General features: G+C 33.5%; 1 protein-coding gene and 1 long non-coding RNA gene across 2 annotated transcripts in view; one reads left to right on the top strand and one right to left on the bottom strand.

Annotated features, from left to right (window-relative positions):
- The window catches only part of LOC130046610 (leucine-rich repeat transmembrane protein FLRT3-like), a 148,461-nt gene that overhangs the window by 68,895 nt on the left and 57,353 nt on the right, over positions 1 to 22,213 (top strand). The gene's annotated exons all lie outside the window — the stretch shown is intronic.
- LOC130051070 (uncharacterized) lies at positions 21,057 to 21,823 on the bottom strand. Its single transcript, XR_008799487.1, has 2 exons — positions 21,689 to 21,823; positions 21,057 to 21,274 (listed from the first exon to the last, which is right to left on the bottom strand). It is a non-coding gene; the product is annotated as an uncharacterized LOC130051070 (long non-coding RNA).

Raw genomic sequence — 22,213 nt, 5'->3', positions numbered from 1 at the left:
ATTCCATAGCCAACTACAAAACATTGTACATTTACAAATAGCTCACCAACATTTAATCATCTGTATCATTTCTTTCTAAGCAATCAAATGTCAGTATCACGTCAACAATTAACTAACATTTTGTTATCAATAATTTGGGGAGTGTTACAATCAGAAAACTGTGTTTTACTCCTCAATAACAGAATTACAGTCAGAATCACTTTGTAGAATATCACCAGCATATAATAAAGATTTAGAAAAATCAAAGCTTGAATCACGCTGTTGTCCTTGTAACCTTTGGTGCATGCACCCCAAATACCAAATCACACTTGAAACATGGGCACAACTTCATACCACTCTGGCTCCAACTTTCCACGTGCAATACCATCCAGTTATTTCCCCATCTAAGTTGTACTGTACAAAGTGTGTGTGATACTATTGCTGTGACGGGACTGCATTTGGATCTTTAGAAGGTTTTCTTTTATTTTACAAACATTCAGTTTGTATGAGTTGTTCTGCTTCATGTCCTCTTTCGCATATAATGGCGCTTGCTCTAATTCAATGTCTAAGGTGATTTGACGCAGTTTTTCCTCAGTATGTACAGGGAAGTCTTTCAGCTGGTCAGAAGATTGGTCTACAACTGTATACACTGATCTCTTCTTCAGCAAGCCTTCTTGTTCTAACAGACTCTGGATATGGTTTCCTTGTTTACTCTTTTCAAGCATTTCCTCTGCTAATTTGATATCGTCTGAATTTTGTCTTGCAAGCGACGGTCGATATTTATTTCATATTGCTGAAACCAATCTAATTAATTCACCTATATATGGTATGTAATGATTAGAAACAACTTTGTCGAACACCTGCCACTGCCTCAGCCTTCCATTCACACTCTCGACAAATCCATCTGATTTTTAGAACAAGGTGACTAGCATTTGCATCTTCCGTAGAATGTTGTTTGGCACCCTTTTTCAAAAACATTGACATATGTACTGACAATCCCTGTTCCTCAAGAAACCCCACCACATCCCGAAAACCTCTATCTATTATGCACAAATCATTTTCCTGAATCCAATCATTCAATCTCTCGGCGTTTAAAGTGAGCATGTGCTTTTTAATTGCTGCATAATTATCCTTACCATTTGAAAAATATGGGCCTAATGGAGACAGTATATATCCATCAGTTCCAACGATGACCATTGGCTTCACCAAAGGACGATGCTTGTGCAGACTGTTCGACTGGCGTTGGAACTTATAATTAGAACTTTTTTTGAATGAAAATATATGTTCCATCGATAACTAAAATTGCTGACTTTTCATTATTGCCAAAGAAAAGGTTTCTAGCCAGATGAGTAGTATGAAGATCTGCAAATTCATCATGACTGATGTGATGAAATCCAACGTTTCGAGAAAGGAACAGCTGGGGGAGGGGTTCTTGCACTGTGAACACATCGTTGAACCTGAAACCTTTTGAAGGAAAATATTGTTCCAAGAATATCGTTGGGAAAACCTGTCATTCACTTTTTTAGAAGTACAGCTATGCATGTTTAGACTGATCTGATGTTAGAATGACAAATTGAAGTGGTAAAAGCTGCTAAATCTTCAAACTGATCTTTTGTTAAGCCTGTCAGGTTGTAATAATCGTCTTCAGTCAATGGTGAAGCGTTGTCAAAGTTTAACACAGCAGTCCTTGACAGAGTTGTCCTCACAATCTCAAGAAGTGAAAGTATATCAGTACGATTGAAGTAAGACGTTGGATACTTGGATTTTAAAGCTATCAAAGCAGTTTGTGAAAAATACTGTCCTTCTAAATGAGGGGAGCGACACCTTGTCTTTGTATTTACAAAAAGTGAATTGTGTATGAAAGCCTGCGTTCTTTCACTCAGTGGTATTACACAAAGTCTCACTCTTCGATAGTTTTTTCTACAAACAACACAGTATTTATGGGACGAATATGTTGACTGAATGTTTAACTGAATTGTTTTCGTACTCACAGAGTTAGTGTTAGATGGTTCTGGAACACAATATTGAGAATCCTCATTCTCATGATTTCTAATGTTGCTCTCATAATTTTTAGTGTAGTTAACTGGTGTCCTCAGATACTTATGATAACCCACCTTACACTTGCTACACAAAACTTCCGTGTGACACCAACTTTCCTTCCTACTCGTTTTGCTACATATATCTGGTAATATCAGTGGATGTCTATTTTCACAATCGATATTCCACACAAGGTACAGCTGTATGATTTTGGCATCTGGAAAAGTTCTAAACTACTCTTAATATACGTACATGTAATTTTAAATACATGTGTCTCTGAAAATGTTACTTAATTATTATGAATATATTGAGGAAAAAATCAAGACTACATGACGAGATTGTATAGATCTAAAATAATGAATAAGTAAGCACAATCAACAAATTACAGTTCTCTTCTTGTTTTACAATAGATATTTATTTAAAAGACAGTTGTATAATATTCACGTATATATTACATGTATATATGTATATTAAACCGTTTTAATTGATATTTATTTAATATGTGCAACTCCATTTAATTATAACACTGTACTGTACAGTGACTGGTCGTTTTGTAATGATATATTTGTATCTATTACTCCTTATTCAGAAATTTAAACATTAACAAGACTGTTTATGTAATTATTCTTTTATCAGGTTTTAATTGTAATATTTCAACAAACACATAACTTTGATTCATGTGCAAGTACAAGATATATGTTTTGGTTAGTCTTAAAGGACCCATCGCATTTTTCTAAACTTATTAATTTTGTTCAGCGAAATCAATGCATTTCATGCCTACAACTACTGTGCATGTGTTTGAAATGAAACAGTTTGCGTAGTTTTCGAGTTTGAAAGCGATTTTCTTCGATATTTTACGCGCCATTATATGTGACGGCATATGTGATCTCGAGCGAGAAGATTTGAAAACAATTGTTAGCCATTTCATAAACAGATTAGATTTAATTTGAAAAAAAACAACAATTATCACATTAACGGTTTGTAAATAACACTGCATCAGGGTGTTTTCTGCCGTTTAAGGGTGTACTTGTTGTCAATAGAGAGGATTTGGACTGTGTTTTTTTCGACTTTCGAAGGAAGGCATGAAGGACAAGACGTGGATTTTTTTTTTGTCAACACAACGACTTTCCAATAAAAAAAACAGTAGATTTTGTCCCTGTAATCTTTCAAACAAGCACGTGGACAAAGACGTAGACAACCTGCGAGAAAATGGTTCTATCGAAGCTACGCACTGTAACATATAGGCCTACGGCATGTGCTTTCTGTTCAGCTCTGAAATTCAATACACACTCGCACCAACCAACCTTCACCTTGTGACAACACATAGGCAGAACTTGTGTTTGCAGTTTCTACCAACTGGTAGTTTTAAAAAAGAAATTTAAAGATAAAAAAATAATTGAACTTTCAATTATAAATGATAAAATATGATATTTCCCAACTTTGAATTTAATCATAATGCTTTCAATTTTTCTAAGGAACGCATACGTAACAACAGTACTCCGCGCTCCCACTACCTAAGTAACAACGTGTAGATAAAAAAAATGATGATTAATAAAATTGCTTGAATAAAATAATTTAAATATATTGTGATTTTCACTATAAATGTGAACGAGTGGATTGGTTCATAAAGTTTATTCACAAAAAGGTGGCAGTGTACATGGAAACCTGAAACATAAAGAAGAACAAGTTGTACATATGACTGCACTAAAACACAAATAAACATGTATAGAATAAATGAGTAAACAAGAGAATATTTCATGTGAGCTATCATTGAGAAACATTGATAGAGGCACTACCCCAAATGGCTCATGTACTAGGGTGCATATGATATATACTCAGTTTTGTGTGTAAACAGATTTGACTTACATATCCTTAAGATAATGTAGGTAAGACTACATAAATACATATGCTACTTCAAGCTTATTATTATGATACCTAAAATATAGTACAACCCTATGTGTCTTGATTTCTAACAACATTATTGTGTAATAATACAAACACAGTACATCACCTATGTAACTATGACTATCAAGACCTTTGATTAGAAATCCACATTTACAAACATTCCTCACTCATAACTTACAATGACCATTGTGAGAGTTGTGCCAGTTGATACCAAATATTTTGCCTAGATTTACTAGATATAACAAACATGGTTTGACTAAATAAACAATATAACTAACCATTTCAAAATGTACATGACATGTAATAATGGCTAAATAATACAGCCAAGTCACTCTCACAATTTGGCATCTAGAAATATTCATGAGTATTATTAAAAAACCTCAACACCTATTTGGGACGAGTTTCATACATGTGATACAACAAACAAATAAAACAATACATTTTTGCGGGAATACACATACAGTAAGCATTGGCTATCTGTGTAATGTATTTCTAAGTTGTAAACTAAGACAATTAATATACACAAGATATGCATAACTGCCGTCATCTAAGACATACTAAGATATCAAACTATCAAGTAAAACTTACCCAACATGCGGCTAAAGCAGGCAGTAATACACATTCATGGAACTCACGCCATGTGAGGGGAACTCTATACACAGTGCCTAAAAACAAAACCCGGAATACGGAAAATATGTTCAGACGCACTCTACTACATAAATTTGATCATTTTTATTTTTTTCGAAATGCACACCTGACAAGTAGGCCTATTTGTCAATGATACGTAGTCTTATCATAATTTAGGCCTATTTAACTCATGCAAAAATAAATCTAATAATAATTGCACTGTTTATTTTAGAAATTCTACAACGCTAATTACAGTTGTTTAAAGAAAAGACAATACCAAATAGTGTTTAGACAGCGATTCCATGTAAACATTATTTACTCGCAAATGCAGATTTCATACTCGCCTTCCTCGCAACATTTTGGTCGCTATTTGTATGCACTGGTGGCTAAAAGATATAAAACTTGGGAAATGTTTCAACATCGAAATAAATGTTATCCATGGTAAATAAATCAGGCCCTTAAAACCCGAGTTTTTAAAAGTATCTAACACTACTTTTACAATAAGTTGATCGACGAAGGTCGCATATTGTGGCTAATTATCGCAATACTTCAGCGAACGAACTATTACAATTAATTTCTACAAGCATAACGAAGACAAAATACATACTTCTGTATACTTTGAAAACACGAGATGTGACCTTTAGGATGATGTATGAATGGGGAATAAAAACTTTCACCGCCGGGGGATTTGAACACGGAAAGCTCTGCTTGTTGAGCAATTACGCTAACCACTGCACCACCACCACGAAGTGTATACTTTTATGCAAAAGTTAAATATAATTGTTTGTAAGGCTACACAGTATATATAATAGGTGTGTAATTCAACAAAACATTTTTGCATCATATACATTATAGTGGAAACAAGTATTTCAACTTTATCTACAAACAAGCACATTTATTTCATATATCTAATTATTTGTACGGCTGAGTAAGTGAGTTATAAGAAGATTCGTCTGGTTGTAACTTCAATCGTCTGCGAATATGTAGCACAACATATCCTTATGTACATTAACTCGTTATAAATGGTATATTTGGGGGAGGGGTATTAAACATGGGAAAATACGATATTGTAATGTACTCATCATAAAACTAGCCCATGTACTGAGCACGGCATGTTGAAGCACAGTCCCGGTCATTTGTTTACATGCATCGGCGATCTGCGAAAACAGTGGCGGATCTGGTACTTTTTTTGAAGAGATTGAATGTTTAAAGCCTTTTGATGTTTTATTTCACACCCTTTCCGCAGCATTTCTTCTAACGTTTGGTATATGTGGGCTGGTCATTCTTGACAAACTCTCAAAATAGCTATTCCCTCAGCTAAATTATTTTTACTTATAGACGAAATCTACGGTGTAGGCCTATCTAGAGCAAAAACGGGAGTGAAATATAATTGATCATATGTTTATATAAAATCAAGTCGTTAAATAAAGTTTTTAGGAAACAATCTGTAATCTCTTACCTAATAACTCTGGAATTCTGGAAGAAAAACGTCTCTCGTGAGTTGTTTCGAAAAACTAGTGTCGATGAATCCGGTCCGTTTACGGTTTTGAATTTAAAATGGTTTACATAACAACAACTGTTCTATTAATTATTAATATGAGCAAGATAGCAAACCACGAAAACTTTTATGCAGAAAATTATTATGTATTCAGACAAATATATTGTCCAAATATAGTCGTGGTTTAGGTTCTTGCTCATCGTATAAAAAACTCAATATAAGTGCTTGAAAATCGATAAATTTCCAATCTTTTCCAAATTATACTAAAATTGGAGCCCAATATCATGCTAAAGCAAAATGTTTGGTAAAAATAAAACAAATCTGGTTACAACAAGATAGGATAGAAATTAGAAGATTTGCTCCATTAATTGTAATTTTTACACATATGTAATTTTCAAGGAAAATGGGAGCCAGTTTTTGTAGTTTGTCCAATCCAGTCCTTTAATACTGTAGTGTTGATCAATCAAAATTAATCAGAAAATATTTCTAATTCAGATATCTGGTTGACAATAACATAGCAACGTTGCAAACTGGAATCTTCGAGGACTTGGCAAATCTACATACACTGTAAGTATTTTGATATAGATGCCAATTATTTACAATACAACAGAGAGTAATGGACATTATAAAAACTTTAAAATATTATTTCCTGTTTCATGACATAATGTAAATAACATTAAATATATGATATTTCTTTATACATTTATTCACGATTCCCTTTAAAAATTATGAAATGAGTGGCTACATATCATCTCATGAATACCATTGATATAGATAATGCACTGCAGGCTATTGAGAATATATCTAAATCATAAAATGTCTCTGTTCTCAAATAATACATACATTTCACATACCTGACACATGCATTGCAAATCACGCCTGCATTTTAACCACATAATATACATATTGTAAAAACAAATATGGCACATCTACGCGTGAGAACATGCGTTCTATATTCGAGTATGTATGTCATGCATTGTTTTATGAATATGTTTAACGTATGTTTTTGTTTGCTTGACAAATCTATTTTCAAACATATTTTATATGAATGTTTACAACAAATGAATAGCATACTTACCTTATATGGTTAAAACTCCTTGAAATCAACATACATATAAGAATGAAAGTAACCAGGTATACGCATGTTTTCTATATGAATAAAAAACACGGAAGTTGAAGATAACGAACAATAATCAATCTCATAATAGCTATAAGCAATATAAAATCTCGATCGATCTCTCTGGTAATACGATCGTGAATCGGACGACTTTGATGGTGATTTTAACTACATCCATACAAGAAATTCATTCTTTCTGTTATCGATTTAATAAAGCAATGGTTAAACTTTAAGAGATGTATTCCTGTTTTCGATTACGGTGTCATAATTTTTTTTTACGCTTGGCCATTAGAAGTACTGAAAACCGAGATAATCGAATTTCACATATTCCGATCGTTTAAACGTTTAAACGATCTGAAACTTAAACAAATGCGAAAAAGAAATTAATTTGAATGTGTTACTTACAAATATGTACTAAATTTAACATTGAAAATGCAGAATGTATGTTTTGTTTGAAAATATTTTATTCTGCTTATGTTCAAACGTAATCAATCAATTTCATCTTGAGTCTAACAATTGCTATTTGATACAAAGTGATGGATTATTCGTTTGTCCTCCAATGAAAAAAAAAAGGTTTTTCCATTGGTGAATGATTTATAGTTATGATGGACCATCATTAAAGTTTTTGCATTAGCAAATATTAATACATCCGTTAATGCAAAATTTATCATTACTGGATTTAACATCATTAGTGGTTGCTACAAACATATTACTGGGTGAATTGTTGTCCGACTTTTATGATACCGATTGTTAGATCGTTCCTGGTACATTGATTTTGACGACATATAACTCTGATGATGAAGGCAACATTAAGATATTTTTTCTTCTCACATACAAGTTTTTTTCACATTTGCCTAAAGGTGGTTCCCAAGTGTTTCTGGGTCTGTAGAGAGGTTGCTATATTAGAATTTCAGCTGCATCTTGGGGTTGGGGGAGGCTCTGTTATATTTAAAGTCCTTGCGGGAGAAATGTTCCTTAAGCCGTAGTCGGCAGGAGACTGTTCTAGTATCCTCTATCATTTGTTGATCAATGAATTAACATAACATGTCCATTCATCACTCAGGTCCACAAATTAGATCACCTCATTTTATAGTTTAGTTTATTGTCAGATTATCATCTTTAAAAAATGAGAAATGTGATATGTTTGAAAAGATTGCAAAACAATTCAGAATCTCTCCCATGTACCACAGAATATAACGGCCTTTTCATTTAAGAGTTCATTTTAATTCTCTGATTTATAAAATGTTTCAAAGCTTGAAAATTGAAAATAAGTTGCGTGCTTTAAACAAATTCATAATCCGTTCATATTCAATATGAACGGATTGTATGTTGCGCTGAAATTGGTTGATTCATAGAGGAAAATGCGATTTGTAATATCAATATTGTTGTATAAGCATTAAAACCCTTACACACAAAGATACATTGCTGGATCCAGTAAGTGCTCTACCAAGCCCCTATCTTTGCTCCTCACGAAAATGTTAACAGCTGTGAAGGAGAAACTTCAAACTTACTGTGCGACTACATATGCCAGAAGTGGTGTTAATCAAATGCGGATTCTAAAAAATTCTAAAGAACTTTTAGTAAACTTGAAATCACAGAATTTTTCCCAAATCAATAGCATTAAAACCTATGAATTTTCAACACTATACACAACCATTCCTCGCGATAAATTAAAGACTGGACTTTTTGACATCATAGACAGTTGCTTCTTCAACAAAAACGGAAAACGGAAATATTCATATCTAGTGATCAGTCATTCAAAAACTTACTTTGTTAAGCACCACTCTGATTCCACGCACAAGTACTCTGAAGTTGAAATAAAAAATATGCTAGAGTTCCTCATTGACAATATCTTCGTGGTCTTTGGTGATCAGGTCTTCCAACAGTCTGTTGGAATTCCCATGGGCACGAATTGTGCTCATTTGTTAGCTGACCTGTTTTTATATTCATATGAAGCAGAATCTATTCAAAAACTTCTACGTGAGAAGAAAAAATCTCTCGCTGTGACCTTCATTTCGACTTTTAAATATATCGATGACGTTTTGTCTATTAACAATGATAGCTTTCATTCATATGTCGATTTGATATATCCCTGTGAGCTCGAGATAAAGGACACCACAAAGTCGTCCACTTCTGCTTCATATTTAGATATTTTATTGAAAGTAGACATTAACGGCAAACTAACAACTCAACTGTATGACAAACGGGATGATTTCAGCTTCTCCATCGTCAACTTCCCACATTTATGTAGCAATATTCCATTATCACCTGCATATGGTGTTTATATATCTCAACTGATTCGATATGCAAGAGCTTGTTCTTGGTATAGTCAGATTTTAAATCGAGGTAAGCTACTGACAAACAAGTTGATGGTACAGGAATTTCAACAGTCTCGATTGAAGTCAGCATTTCGCAAATTCTATGGTCGTTATAACGATTTAGTTCGTCAATACAACCTCGCATTGGGTCAAATGCTGTCTGACGTGTTTCATACCGATTGTTAAGCCGTTCTTGGCACACTGATTTTGACTGCGGATAACTCCGTTTACCTGATCAGGATATGGGGCTCACGGCGGGTGTGACCGGTCAACAGGGGATGCTTACTCCTCCTAGGCACCTGATCCCGCGTCTGGTGTGTCCAGGGGTCCGTGTTTGCCCAACTATCTATTTTGCATTGCTTGTAGGACTTATGAGATTTATCACTGTTCGTTATCTTCACCTTGCATTAAGTGTTTTAGTTTGTACTTTATACATCTAAGAATGTGAAATGCAATGCTTGACATAAAAGTGTGTCGTTTTTGAGGCATTGGTAAGCTAATAGCGATATGATGACTTCAATAACAAGTATCTATAATCAAAGTTTGCATTTCCTAAATTAAAATTCTAATAATATTTTAATTAGACATAAGTGTTTAAAAAAAACTAAATAGAGCAATTTCGTCTTTTTTTCTGAGCCTTTGTCTTACTCTTCCTATATAAACCCAAGACACGTGTGCCACATTGGACTGGTTGTAGCACAATGTCTTATATATCCTGATAAAAAAAGAATAAAGATATCGAAACAGAGTAGTATATTAGAAAAAGCGTGGACACTTTAGCCGAAAGTGTGGATAATTTTTATTTGTTTTTATACGTTTGCACATGGACGCTGACATTTGCAGTACACATATCACAGTATGTAGCAAGCGTGTGAAAAGTCCTTTATCAGGATAATCTGATACATGTATATTGACATACTTAGAAAATATCAATTTACATTTATTTGATAGAGATACACATAGTATTTCCTACAACTATACTTCTACTATTGCATTTAAACTTTCTAATTGTAAACAAACTTTGCAGTGCTTAGATATAGACCATTTTCTACGTAATCCACCAACATATTATTCTTCTCTTTTTCAACTATAGTTCAGCTGGGCATGTCATTATTAGTGATGTTGATATAGTTGAATATGAAGACCTCAAATCACTTATTCTAAAAGTCATAAATACAGATAATCTCGGTTTTTCAAATGGTGAGAGAAGTCCATACCTATTATGAATTATGTCGAAGAATATGTCAGACGATGGAGTATATAGGAAAGGGCTTGCTATATTTTCAGAATGGATTAAAAGTATAAGAGGAATATTAAAATCCCGCATTAGACATTATTTGTCGAAATGCGCATCTGGTGCATCAAAATTAGTACCGTATAAGTTTTACATTATGACCCCTGGGTCGAGGCCACTGCTGGTGGACTGTTAGTCCCCGAGGGTCTTTACAGCCCAGTAGCTAAGTACTTCGTTACTAGCTTGAAAATACGGAAGTATATCGAATTGCTGTTATAAAATTTAGAAATTCATTTCAAAATTAAGGATTATCTCCCTCATGCATAGCTCTTATCCTTAGACGAATTTGAATCTACTTTTTTAGCACGCTGTTTTTGGCTATAATAGCTCTGAAACTTCATTGTTATTTCAGATTTCAAACATTTCGGTTGATCATCACTGAAGAGACATTATTTGTCGAAATGCGCACCTGGTGCATCAAAATTAGTACCGTATAAGTTTTACATTATGACCCCTGGGTCGAGGCCACTGCTGGTGGACTGTTAGTCCCCGAGGGTCTTTACAGCCCAGTAGCTAAGTACTTCGTTACTAGCTTGAAAATACGGAAGTATATTGAATTGCTGTTATAAAATTTAGAAATTCATTTCAAAATTAAGGATTATCTCCCTCATGCATAGCTCTTATCCTTAGACGAATTTGACTCTACTTTATTGGCACGCTGTTTTTGGCTATAATAGCTGTAAAACATTTTGGTTGAGCATCACTGAAGAGACATTATTTGTCGAAATGCGCATATGGTGCATCAAAATTAGTACCGTATAAGTTTTACTTAAAAGCAAAAGTACCTACCATATAGCCCTCGTGTTTAGTAAACCAGAGGTGATAAAAGAATTAGATAGGTTATATGAGGAATATGTTTTGGTTGCAGCTGACAACGCTTGTAACACTATTTCTTTGTAAGGCTTATTATTACAACTGTATTATATACGAACCTGTCAGTTTTGACACATTTAATATCCCAGTCAATGGGTTAAATGAATATGAAGATTCCTAAACTATAAAAACCCTAACAAACAAAGTTGCATTGCTGTATTCAGTAAGTGCTTCATTGACAATATCTTCGTGGTCTTTGGTGAGCAGTTCGTCCTACAGTATATTGTAATTTACCATGGGCAACAATTTTGCTCCTTTATTAGCTGACCTGTTTTTATCCTATGAAGCAGAATCTATTCAAAAACCTCTACATGAGAAGAAACAATCTCTTGCTGTGTCATGCAATGCAATTCGACATTTAGATACATCGAAGTTTCATGTATTAACAACAAACACTTCCATTCATGTGTCGATTCCCTGCGAACTCTAAACAAAAGACACCACAGAGTCGTCCACTCATGCTTTATGCTTTATATTTTATTGAAAGTAGATGTTAACGGCAAACAAACACGTCAACCTTTTGATAAGCGGAATGATTTCAGCTTTCGCATCGTTAAGTTGTCATATTTGTATCGCAATATTCCATCATCACCTGCAAATAATGTTAATATCTCTCAACTGATTCGATACACAGGAGCCTGTTCTGTGTATTGTCAGTTTCTAAATCGATGACAAAGAAGTTGATAGTACAGGGGTTTCAACAGTCTCGTTTAAATTCAGCATTTCGCAAATTCTATGGTCGTTATAAAGATCTAGTTGCCAATACAACCTATCATTGAGTCAAATGTTATCTGACGTGTATCATACCAATTTTTAAACCGTTCTTGGCACATTGATTTTGACTACGGATAACTCCGTTCACCTGATCAAGATATATGGCTAACGGCGGGTGTGAACGGTTTATAGGGGATACTTACTCACTTGAATACAGTATGTGGTTTTTATTTGAAGCTGACAGGAGTATGTCTTATCGACATATCAGTGAAAATGATCATTGTAATAGATAAATCACCGTTAATGTATCTAAATGTTATGTTTAAAGCCACATTTTGTGCAAACAATATGTTGCTGTGTATTAAATCAGTTTGTGAGGAAATAAAGGGCTAGATAGGACAAGAGGCATTTATGGCCGATTTTCAAATTTACTCATTTCTATCTACAGTACACATGTGTGGATAAAAAAATACATGATTTACTTTGATACCTTTAATATTGATTGCTTAACAAAGCATTGAACATATCAACAATGAAATTGTTCATTTCCATATATATTTTAAATGCAAGACCGAAAGTTCAAATTTTTAAACTGGAATGATAACATTTTATCAATTTCAAATTCCATCACCTTGTATTTGAACAAAAATTAACGATAGTACTTTTTTAGGTGTTCAATAGTCATATTTTCCTTAGTTATGCACAAGTATTCCTTAGCAACAGTTCATATTGTAAATATATACATCTAACATATGGCATTAAATAAAACTGATTTATTACACTTTCAACAATGAAATGCTAATATTTATCCATTTAACCAAAAATAAAATCATAATTTATATTTTCTCTAGTGAAAATAACAACTGATTGTGACGTCATGTTAACTGATAGTGACGTTATGTTGTGTTTTACTATACCATCCAGTAAGATTTGAAACAAACTTGTTTTAAAACAAAAGAAATAAATTCCATAGCCAACTTCAAAACGTTGTACATTAACAAATAGCTCACCAACATTTAATTATCTGTATCATTTGTTTCTAAGCAATCAAACGTCAGTATCACGTCAACAATTAACTAACATTCTGTTATCAATAATTAGGGGAGTGTTACACTCAGAAAACTGTGTTTTACTCCTCCATAACAGAACTACAGTCAAAATCACTTTGCGGAATATCACTAGCATATAATAAAGATTTAGGAAAAATTAAGCCTGAATCATACTGTTGTCCTTGTAACATTTGATACCCTAGGTACCAAAGTACACTGGAAACATGGGCATATTTTGCCACTCTGACTCCAACTTTGCACGTGCAGTACCATCCAGTTATTTCTCCATCTAAGTTGTTCTGTACCAACAAAGTGTGTGAGATACTATTTCTGTGACGAGACTGCATTTTGATGTTTAGAAGGTTTTCTTTGATTTTACAAACATTCAGGTCGTATGAGTTGTTCTTCTTCATTTGCGCTATCGCATATAATGGCGCTTCCTCTAATTGATAAATGTCTAATGTGATTTGACGCAGTTTTTCCTCAGTAAGTACAGTGAAGTCGTTCAGCGGGTCAGACGATCCGTCTACAACTGTATACACTGATCTCTTCTTCAGCAAGCCTTCTTGTTCTAACAGACTCTGGATATGGTTTCCCTGTTTACTCTTTTCAAGCATTGCCTCTGCTAATTTGACACCGTCTGGATTTTGTCTTGCAAGCGGCGGTCGATATCTATTTCATATTGCTGAAACCAATCTAATTAATTCACCGATATATGGTATGTAATGATTAGAAGCAACTTTGTCGAAAACTTGCCACTGCTTCAGCCTTCCATTCACACTCTCGACAAATCCATCTGGTTTTTATAACAAGGTGACTAGCATTTACATTTTCCGTAGAATGTTGTTTGACACCCTTCTTCAAACACATTGACATATGTACTGACAATCCCTGTTCCTCAAGAAACTCCACCACATCCCGAAAACCTCTATCTATTATGCTCAAATCATTTTCCTGAAGCCAATCATTCAATCTCTTGGCGTTTAAAGTGATCATGTGCTTTTTAATTGCTGCATAATTATGCTTACCATCTGAAAAGTATGGGCCTAATACAGACAGTATATATCCATCAGTTCCAACGATGACCATTGGCTTCACCAAAGGACGATGCTTGTGCAGACTGTTCGACTGGCGTTGGGACTTATAGATATAATTTTTTTTGAATGAAAATATATGTTCCATCGATAACTAAAATTGCTGACTTTTCATTCTTGCCAAATAAAAGATATCTAGCCTGAGGAGTAGTATGAAGATCTGCAAATTCATCATAACTGATGTGATGAAATCCATCGTTTCGAGAGACGAACAGTGTTTTTTTTTGGGGGGGGGGGGTCTTGCTCTCTGAACACATCGTTGAACCTGACACTTTTTCAAGGAAAATATTGTTCCAAGAATATGGTTGGGCAAACTGTCCTTAGCTTTGTTAGAAGTGCAGCTATGTATGTTCGGACTGATCTGATGTTTGAATGATGAATGGAAGTGGCAAAAGCTGCTAAATCTTCAAACTGATCCTTTGTTTAGTCTGTCATGTTGTAATTATCGTCTTCAGTCAATGATGAAGCGTTGTCAAAATTTAACACAGCAGTCCTTGACAGAGTTGTCCTCACAATCTCAAGAAGTGAAAGTATATCAGTACGATTGAAGTAAGACGTTGAATTCTTGGATTTCAAAGCTACCAAAACAGTTTGTGAAAAATGTTGTCCTTCTAAATGAGGGGAGCAACACCTTGTCTTTATATTTACAAAAAGTGAATTGTGTATGAAAGCCTGTGTTATTTCACTCAGTGGGATACCACAGAATCTCACTCCTTCACATTTTTCTACAACAACACAGTATTTATGGGACAGAGTTAGTGTTAGATGGTTCTTGAATACTTTATTCAGAATCATCGTTCTCGTGATTTTTAATGCTGCTGTCATCATTTTGAATGTAGTTAACTGGTGTCCTCAGAGACTTATGATAACCCGCCCTACACTAGCTACACAAAACTTCCTTGAATATTTTTTGTCGGCACAACGACTTTCCAATAAAAAACAGTAGGTTTTGTCCCTGTACTCTTTCAAACAAGCACTTGGACAAATACGTAGATAGACTGCGAGAAAATGGTTATATCGAAGCTACGCACTGTAACATGTAGGCCTAAGACATGTGCTTTCCGTTCAGCTCTCAAATTCAATACACACTGGTACCAACCGATCTTGACAAATTTACATACACTGTAAGTATTTTGATATAGATACCAATTATTTACAATGCAAGGGTGAATATAACAGAGAGTAATGAAAATTATAAAAACTTTAAAACATTATTTCCTGTTTGATAACATAATGTAAATAGCATCAAATATATACTATTTCTATACACACTTATTCATGAATCCCTTTAGAAATTATGAAATAGCAGTGGTTGTATATCATTTCATGAATAACATTGATATAGATAATGCACTGCAGGTTATTGAGAATATATTTAAGCCATTAAATGTATCTGTTCTCAAATAATACATACAGTTCACATACCTGACACATACATTACAAATCAGACACGCACTCTGACCACATACTATACATATTGTAAAACCAAATATGACACATGTACACACGAGCACTTGCGTTACATATTCGAATACGTATGTCATACATTATTTTATGAATATATTTACTGTGTGTTTTTGTTTGTTTGCTAATTCATCATAACTGATGTGATGAAATCCATCGTTTCGAAAAACGAACAGTTTTTTTTTTTTTGTTTTTTTTTGGGGGGGGGGGGGGTCTTGCTCTCTGAACACATCGTTGAACCTGACACTTTTTCAAGGAAAATATTGTTCCAAGAATATGGTTGGGCAAACTGTCCTTAGCTTTGTTAGAAGTGCAGCTATGTATGCTCGGACTGATCTGATGTTTGAATGACGAATGGAAGTGGCAAAGCTGCTAAATCTTCAAACTGATCTTTTGTTTAGTCTGTCATGTTGTAATAATCGTCTTCAGTCAATGATGAAGCGTTGTCAAAATTTAACACAGCAGTCCTTGACAGAGTTGTCCTCACAATCTCAAGAAGTGAAAGTATATCAGTACGATTGAAATAAGACGTTGAATTCTTGGATTTCAAAGCTACCAAAACAGTTTGTGAAAAATGTTGTCCTTCTAAATGAGGGGAGCAACACCTTGTCTTTATATTTACAAAAAGTGAATTGTGTATGAAAGCCTGTGTTATTTCACTCAGTGGGATACCACAGAATCTCACTCCTTCACATTTTTCTACAACAACACAGTATTTATGGGACAGAGTTAGTGTTAGATGGTTCTTGAATACTTTATTCAGAATCATCGTTCTCGTGATTTTTAATGCTGCTGTCATCATTTTGAATGTAGTTAACTGGTGTCCTCAGAGACTTATGATAACCCGCCCTACACTAGCTACACAAAACTTCCTTGAATATTTTTTGTCGGCACAACGACTTTCCAATAAAAAACAGTAGGTTTTGTCCCTGTACTCTTTCAAACAAGCACTTGGACAAATACGTAGATAGACTGCGAGAAAATGGTTATATCGAAGCTACGCACTGTAACATGTAGGCCTAAGGCATGTGCTTTCTGTTCAGCTCTCAAATTCAATACACACTGGTACCAACCGATCTTGACAAATTTACATACACTGTAAGTATTTTGATATAGATACCAATTATTTACAATGCAAGGGTGAATATAACAGAGAGTAATGAAAATTATAAAAACTTTAAAACATTATTTCCTGTTTGATAACATAATGTAAATAGCATCAAATATATACTATTTCTATACACACTTATTCATGAATCCCTTTAGAAATTATGAAATAGCAGTGGTTGTATATCATTTCATGAATAACATTGATATAGATAATGCACTGCAGGTTATTGAGAATATATTTAAGCCATTAAATGTATCTGTTCTCAAATAATACATACAGTTCACATACCTGACACATACATTACAAATCAGACACGCATTCTGACCACATACTATACATATTGTAAAACCAAATATGACACATGTACACACGAACACTTGCGTTACATATTCGAATACATATGTCATACATTATTTTATGAATATATTTACTGTGTGTTTTTGTTTGTTTGCTAAATCTGTTTTCAAACATACATTATATGAATGTTTACAAAAAATGAATAGCATACTTACATCAGATGGTTGAAGGTCCTTGAAACCATCATACAGATAAGAATAAAAGTAGAAATGTATACAAATGCTTTCTATATGAATAAAAAACATGAACGTTGAAGATAATGAACAATGAGCAATCTTATAACACCTATAAGCAATGTAAAATATCAAGAGATATCTGGTAATACGATCGTGAGTCGGACGACTTTGATGTTGATTTAACAAACTTCATACAATAAATTCCTTTTTCTCTGTGGTTGATTTAACAAAGCAATGCCTAAACTTTAAAAGTTGTATTCTTGTTTACGATTACGGTGTCACATTTATTTTCACACTTGATCATTAGAGTTACTGAAAACCGTGAAAATAAAATTTTACAGATTCCGATCGTTTAAACTTGTGAAACTTAAGAAATGTAAAAAACAAAGTGAAAAAAAGAGAAGAAAAAAAAATAATTGAAATGTGTTAATTGCAAATATATACTAAATTTAACATTGAAAATGCAGAATACATATATCTCTTTTCAAAAAGTTTATTCTGCTTATGTTCAAACGCAATGAATCTCTTCAATCTTGATAAAAGTTGAACACTGTTAAACTTATTATCGACATTAAAAACCACACGAGGAGTTTGGAGAATATAATATCCATATGTAATATAGAAAATTGTATTTAAAAACTACTTTTAACAATTAGCATATGCAGATTTTCAGGCTGATTGTTTTTAAAAGTGAAATTTCATTTCTTAAATAAAGATTATTATAGTACAAGACAGGAACGAATAAAGTTAATTTAATGTTTATTTTCAAGTTTGAATGAAATATACTATTCTGATACTTAACGTGGACTTTATGCACACATTATTTTTCCTTGTTTACATGCAAAATTAGAATAATCGAAGTGGTCGCCTTTTTGTCTATCAGACAGAAAAAATACCTGGTTTTGAACTGCATCGACCTCTCTCCCGCCTCGCCCTAACAATTTAGGATTTGAATATATGGATTGAAGGATTTTCTGAATGTGAATTAATTTTTGAAGTCGAGGAAACTTACCGTCTAGCCAAGAAGAAAGAAATAGTATGTGTCCATGCTGAAATGTATGCCTGCACAAGGCAAGGAATATTTTGAAATGTCACGCAAATTATCAAAAAACCAAAAGAAGTGAAATTATACATATACAGGGACTGTTAGAGTTAAAGTAGATAATGTGTGTGTGTGTGTGTGTGTGTGTGTGTGTGTGTGTGTTGTGTTGTTTACAAAACGATCATTTTTGTGTGTTTATGTGACAAAAATATAATTTAGTGCTTTGTCATGATTTATGATCACTGCTCGTCGCTAATGGACATTGAATGTGTTCATTGTGTTACAGAAATACATTCCAAATAAATGATTTGATTCTCAGAATAGGCAAGTTTAAAATATGTTCCTGCCAATTAAATCTAATTTGATTTATTCGTTTGAAATTTATTGTATTTTATCATCTTAAAAACAATTTGGTTTTGTACATGTATATATTGTTTAAAATTACAAAGGAAAAATAAATTCTATAAATTATTCGATTTTTGTATACAAAACCAGACAAGAATGTCCTAATATCAAATTTTGTGGAAAGAGTTTATTATCGTTGCCATTTACATTGTATTGAAAATTACTTTTGATGTTGTAGTTTTGATTTTTCAAAAATGTTTTAATCGACTTTAAGCTGCATTTAAAATGCTTCACATTATATTGGGCTCACGGCGAGTTTGACCGGTCGACATGGGATGTTTACTCCTCCTAGGCACTTGAGTCCACCTCTGGTGTGTCCAGGGGTCCGTGTTTGCCTAACTATCTATTTTGTGTTGCTTATAGGAGTTCTGAGATTTATCGCTGTTCGTTATCTTCACCTTTCATTCATTTGAACAAAATGAATTTCTGAGTCCAAAGAGCTACACAGTTTAATATAATGTTCTAAATAGTTTTTGATATTGTTAGTAGTGTTTTGATTTTTTAAAAATGTTTGAATTGACTTTTTTTTTCAATAAAATGCATTAGAAATGTGTCATATTGTTTTCAGTTGTAAAGAAAGTATTTTTAAGTCCAAAGAGTGAAAAAAAATTCGTTTATTTACACCTAAGTGTTCTATGTCCAAAAACATTTTAATTTTGAAATCAAATCAAACTCCTCTCAAATGAAATGTTCTATGTCCATTTTATGATCAAAATTCAACTATGTATGTTAATCATTAACAAAAACTAGTGTTTTATTTTAAATGAAATATTACAAAAAACTTGTTATGAGGTCGATTTTTGTTATTTATATGGCAATCCATTAGAAAATACACACCTCTGAACGTTGAAGTCATATTCCCAAAATTTCAGACAATGCCTATAGAACATTACCATTGACTAGAATATTGAATATGTCTAAAATTGGTACATCAATTGTGTCTAAAACTGAAGCATGATTTTGAAGAATTTAAACTTTGGAAAGGGTAGTTGAAGGATAACTACGCTTACCAAAAGTAGAATTAATGCCAAGTTTGTTTAAAATACAGTTGTAATAATGAGCCTTAAAAGCAAACAAAATTTTGTTACAAGCTTTTTCAGTTAGAACCAAGACACATTCCTCATGTAAGCTATCTAATTCTTTTATTAATTCTGGTTTACACGGAAAAAATAGATTGTACGTACTTTCGTTTGGATGTGCCTAATGCTGGATTTTGATACTCCTATTATACTTTTGATCCATTTCGACAAGGTATCAAGATATATATATTCTATCAAAATGACGAGTTATTCTTAAATCCACGAAATACATTGATGAAAATGCTATCAATATAGTCTAATATTGAGTACAACAAATAGTTTCAAAGTTTAATGACCTATAAGTTAGTATCGGATATGTACTTGTTACCTGTCGAAGCTACTCACACAGGTAAATCGAAGACACTGGTGTGAAGTGAAGCGTAACGAAACCCGTCCCCTTATACATTGTATACCATGCGAAACTGATACATATAACGACAGAATATCAAACTAATATGGCGGATTATCAGAGAAATATGGCGGATCTATAGAATTACACTAGATTTAATAATTCATGTCAGTTTTAACGGCAAACTTACAATTCAACTGTATGACAAACAGGATGAGTTCACCTTCTCCATCGTCATCTTCCCCTATTTATGTAATAATATTCTAGTATCACCTGCATATGATGTCCATATCTCTCAACTGAAGCAAATTCTTGTTTTACGTGTGTTCAATTATTACACAAGTACGAAGCAGGTGGAGAGGTATATGTGGTGTTTTTTATTTCTTTTTTTGATATATCGAATCGATGTATGAATGAAAATGATTTTGTTAATAGGTAAAACGTGGTTGATATACCTAAATGTAAAGTTGACAATCTAACAACCATAGTTCTAAGAATTTACTGGTCACTATCACAGATGGACAAACTGGCTGTAACCATATCAAGCTAACACATTAAAAAGTCACAATGTAGATATAAAGAGTTTATTATGTACAATATCTCATAAAGAACATAATCCTAATTCCACAAGTGTCTATGATCTTGGCTCATTAGCGAAGACATCTCTGGGTTTGATGGATGTACCCACTCCTGGAGTTTGATTGTCCTTGTACTATACGATTACTCTTCACATCCTGCATACACTGGTTATATGAGGGTAACTGTAGTAGACCACAGGGAGAGGACCTGTTTTGATACACATCCATAGAATGTAATATATTACTTATACGCACTGAGTGGCGTTACATTACACATAAATACACACATAAAATTATCTTATTTGCAGATAACATCCTGGACATGTCTTCTGTTTAAGACTATACATTTATACTTTTGTCTATTGGAAAGACCCCACAAAGACATTGAAGTTTTACATTGCTTTGCTATGCATTTACAGATATTGGACAAAATCTAATTTATGACTATATTACTGCACCATACACTGAACACTTGTTTAAATTAGTACCATTTTGAAACGAATGAAAATCACATGCATGGAATTAAGTTAACACTAAGGAACTCAGTAACTGGATGCTTTAGGACAGTTAAAATGACATAAAACAATACACAAGTTGCTGAGTAGTAAATAAAACACCTTACCTCAGAAAAGCTGGATCATATGCTGTATCATGTATACGCCATGCATAGAATCGGAAAAAGGTTTGTTGATCAATATAAACTGATATGCAGAGAAGTATGAAAACGTCAATCCTACTAGACTGTCGTGTCCAAACTGAATTCCGCACGGGTTGGTGGTTTAAAGTCCAATCAAGTTAGGTTCCAATTAGGGCACAGTAAAAAGAGGTTCCAAAAAGTAGAATTTAATGCGATAGTCACTTTTCAACATTGGTTCACGTTATATGGCAAATTTGATTATAAGGTGTTGCCACCCGTGCATATATTTAAACTTTAAGTTGGTAAATTGTTTTGAGTCAATGCGGAATTAGAAACCAAAATTAGCCAAACACTAATGCGCTTGTTTTTCGAAACATTTGAGGAACGTAGATACCATACCCAAGTGATAGTGGGATATTTCTATATACATATAGGAAGTTGATGGTGACGGGCCTTAATTTTTCTTAGCTGCCGTAAACCTTATGTGTTCGTTTACCATTAACATCCCAA

Source organism: Ostrea edulis, chromosome 10 (assembly GCF_947568905.1).
Source record: "Ostrea edulis chromosome 10, xbOstEdul1.1, whole genome shotgun sequence".
Taxonomy (NCBI): domain Eukaryota; kingdom Metazoa; phylum Mollusca; class Bivalvia; order Ostreida; family Ostreidae; genus Ostrea; species Ostrea edulis.
This window is presented reverse-complemented; position numbering and strand designations above follow the sequence as displayed.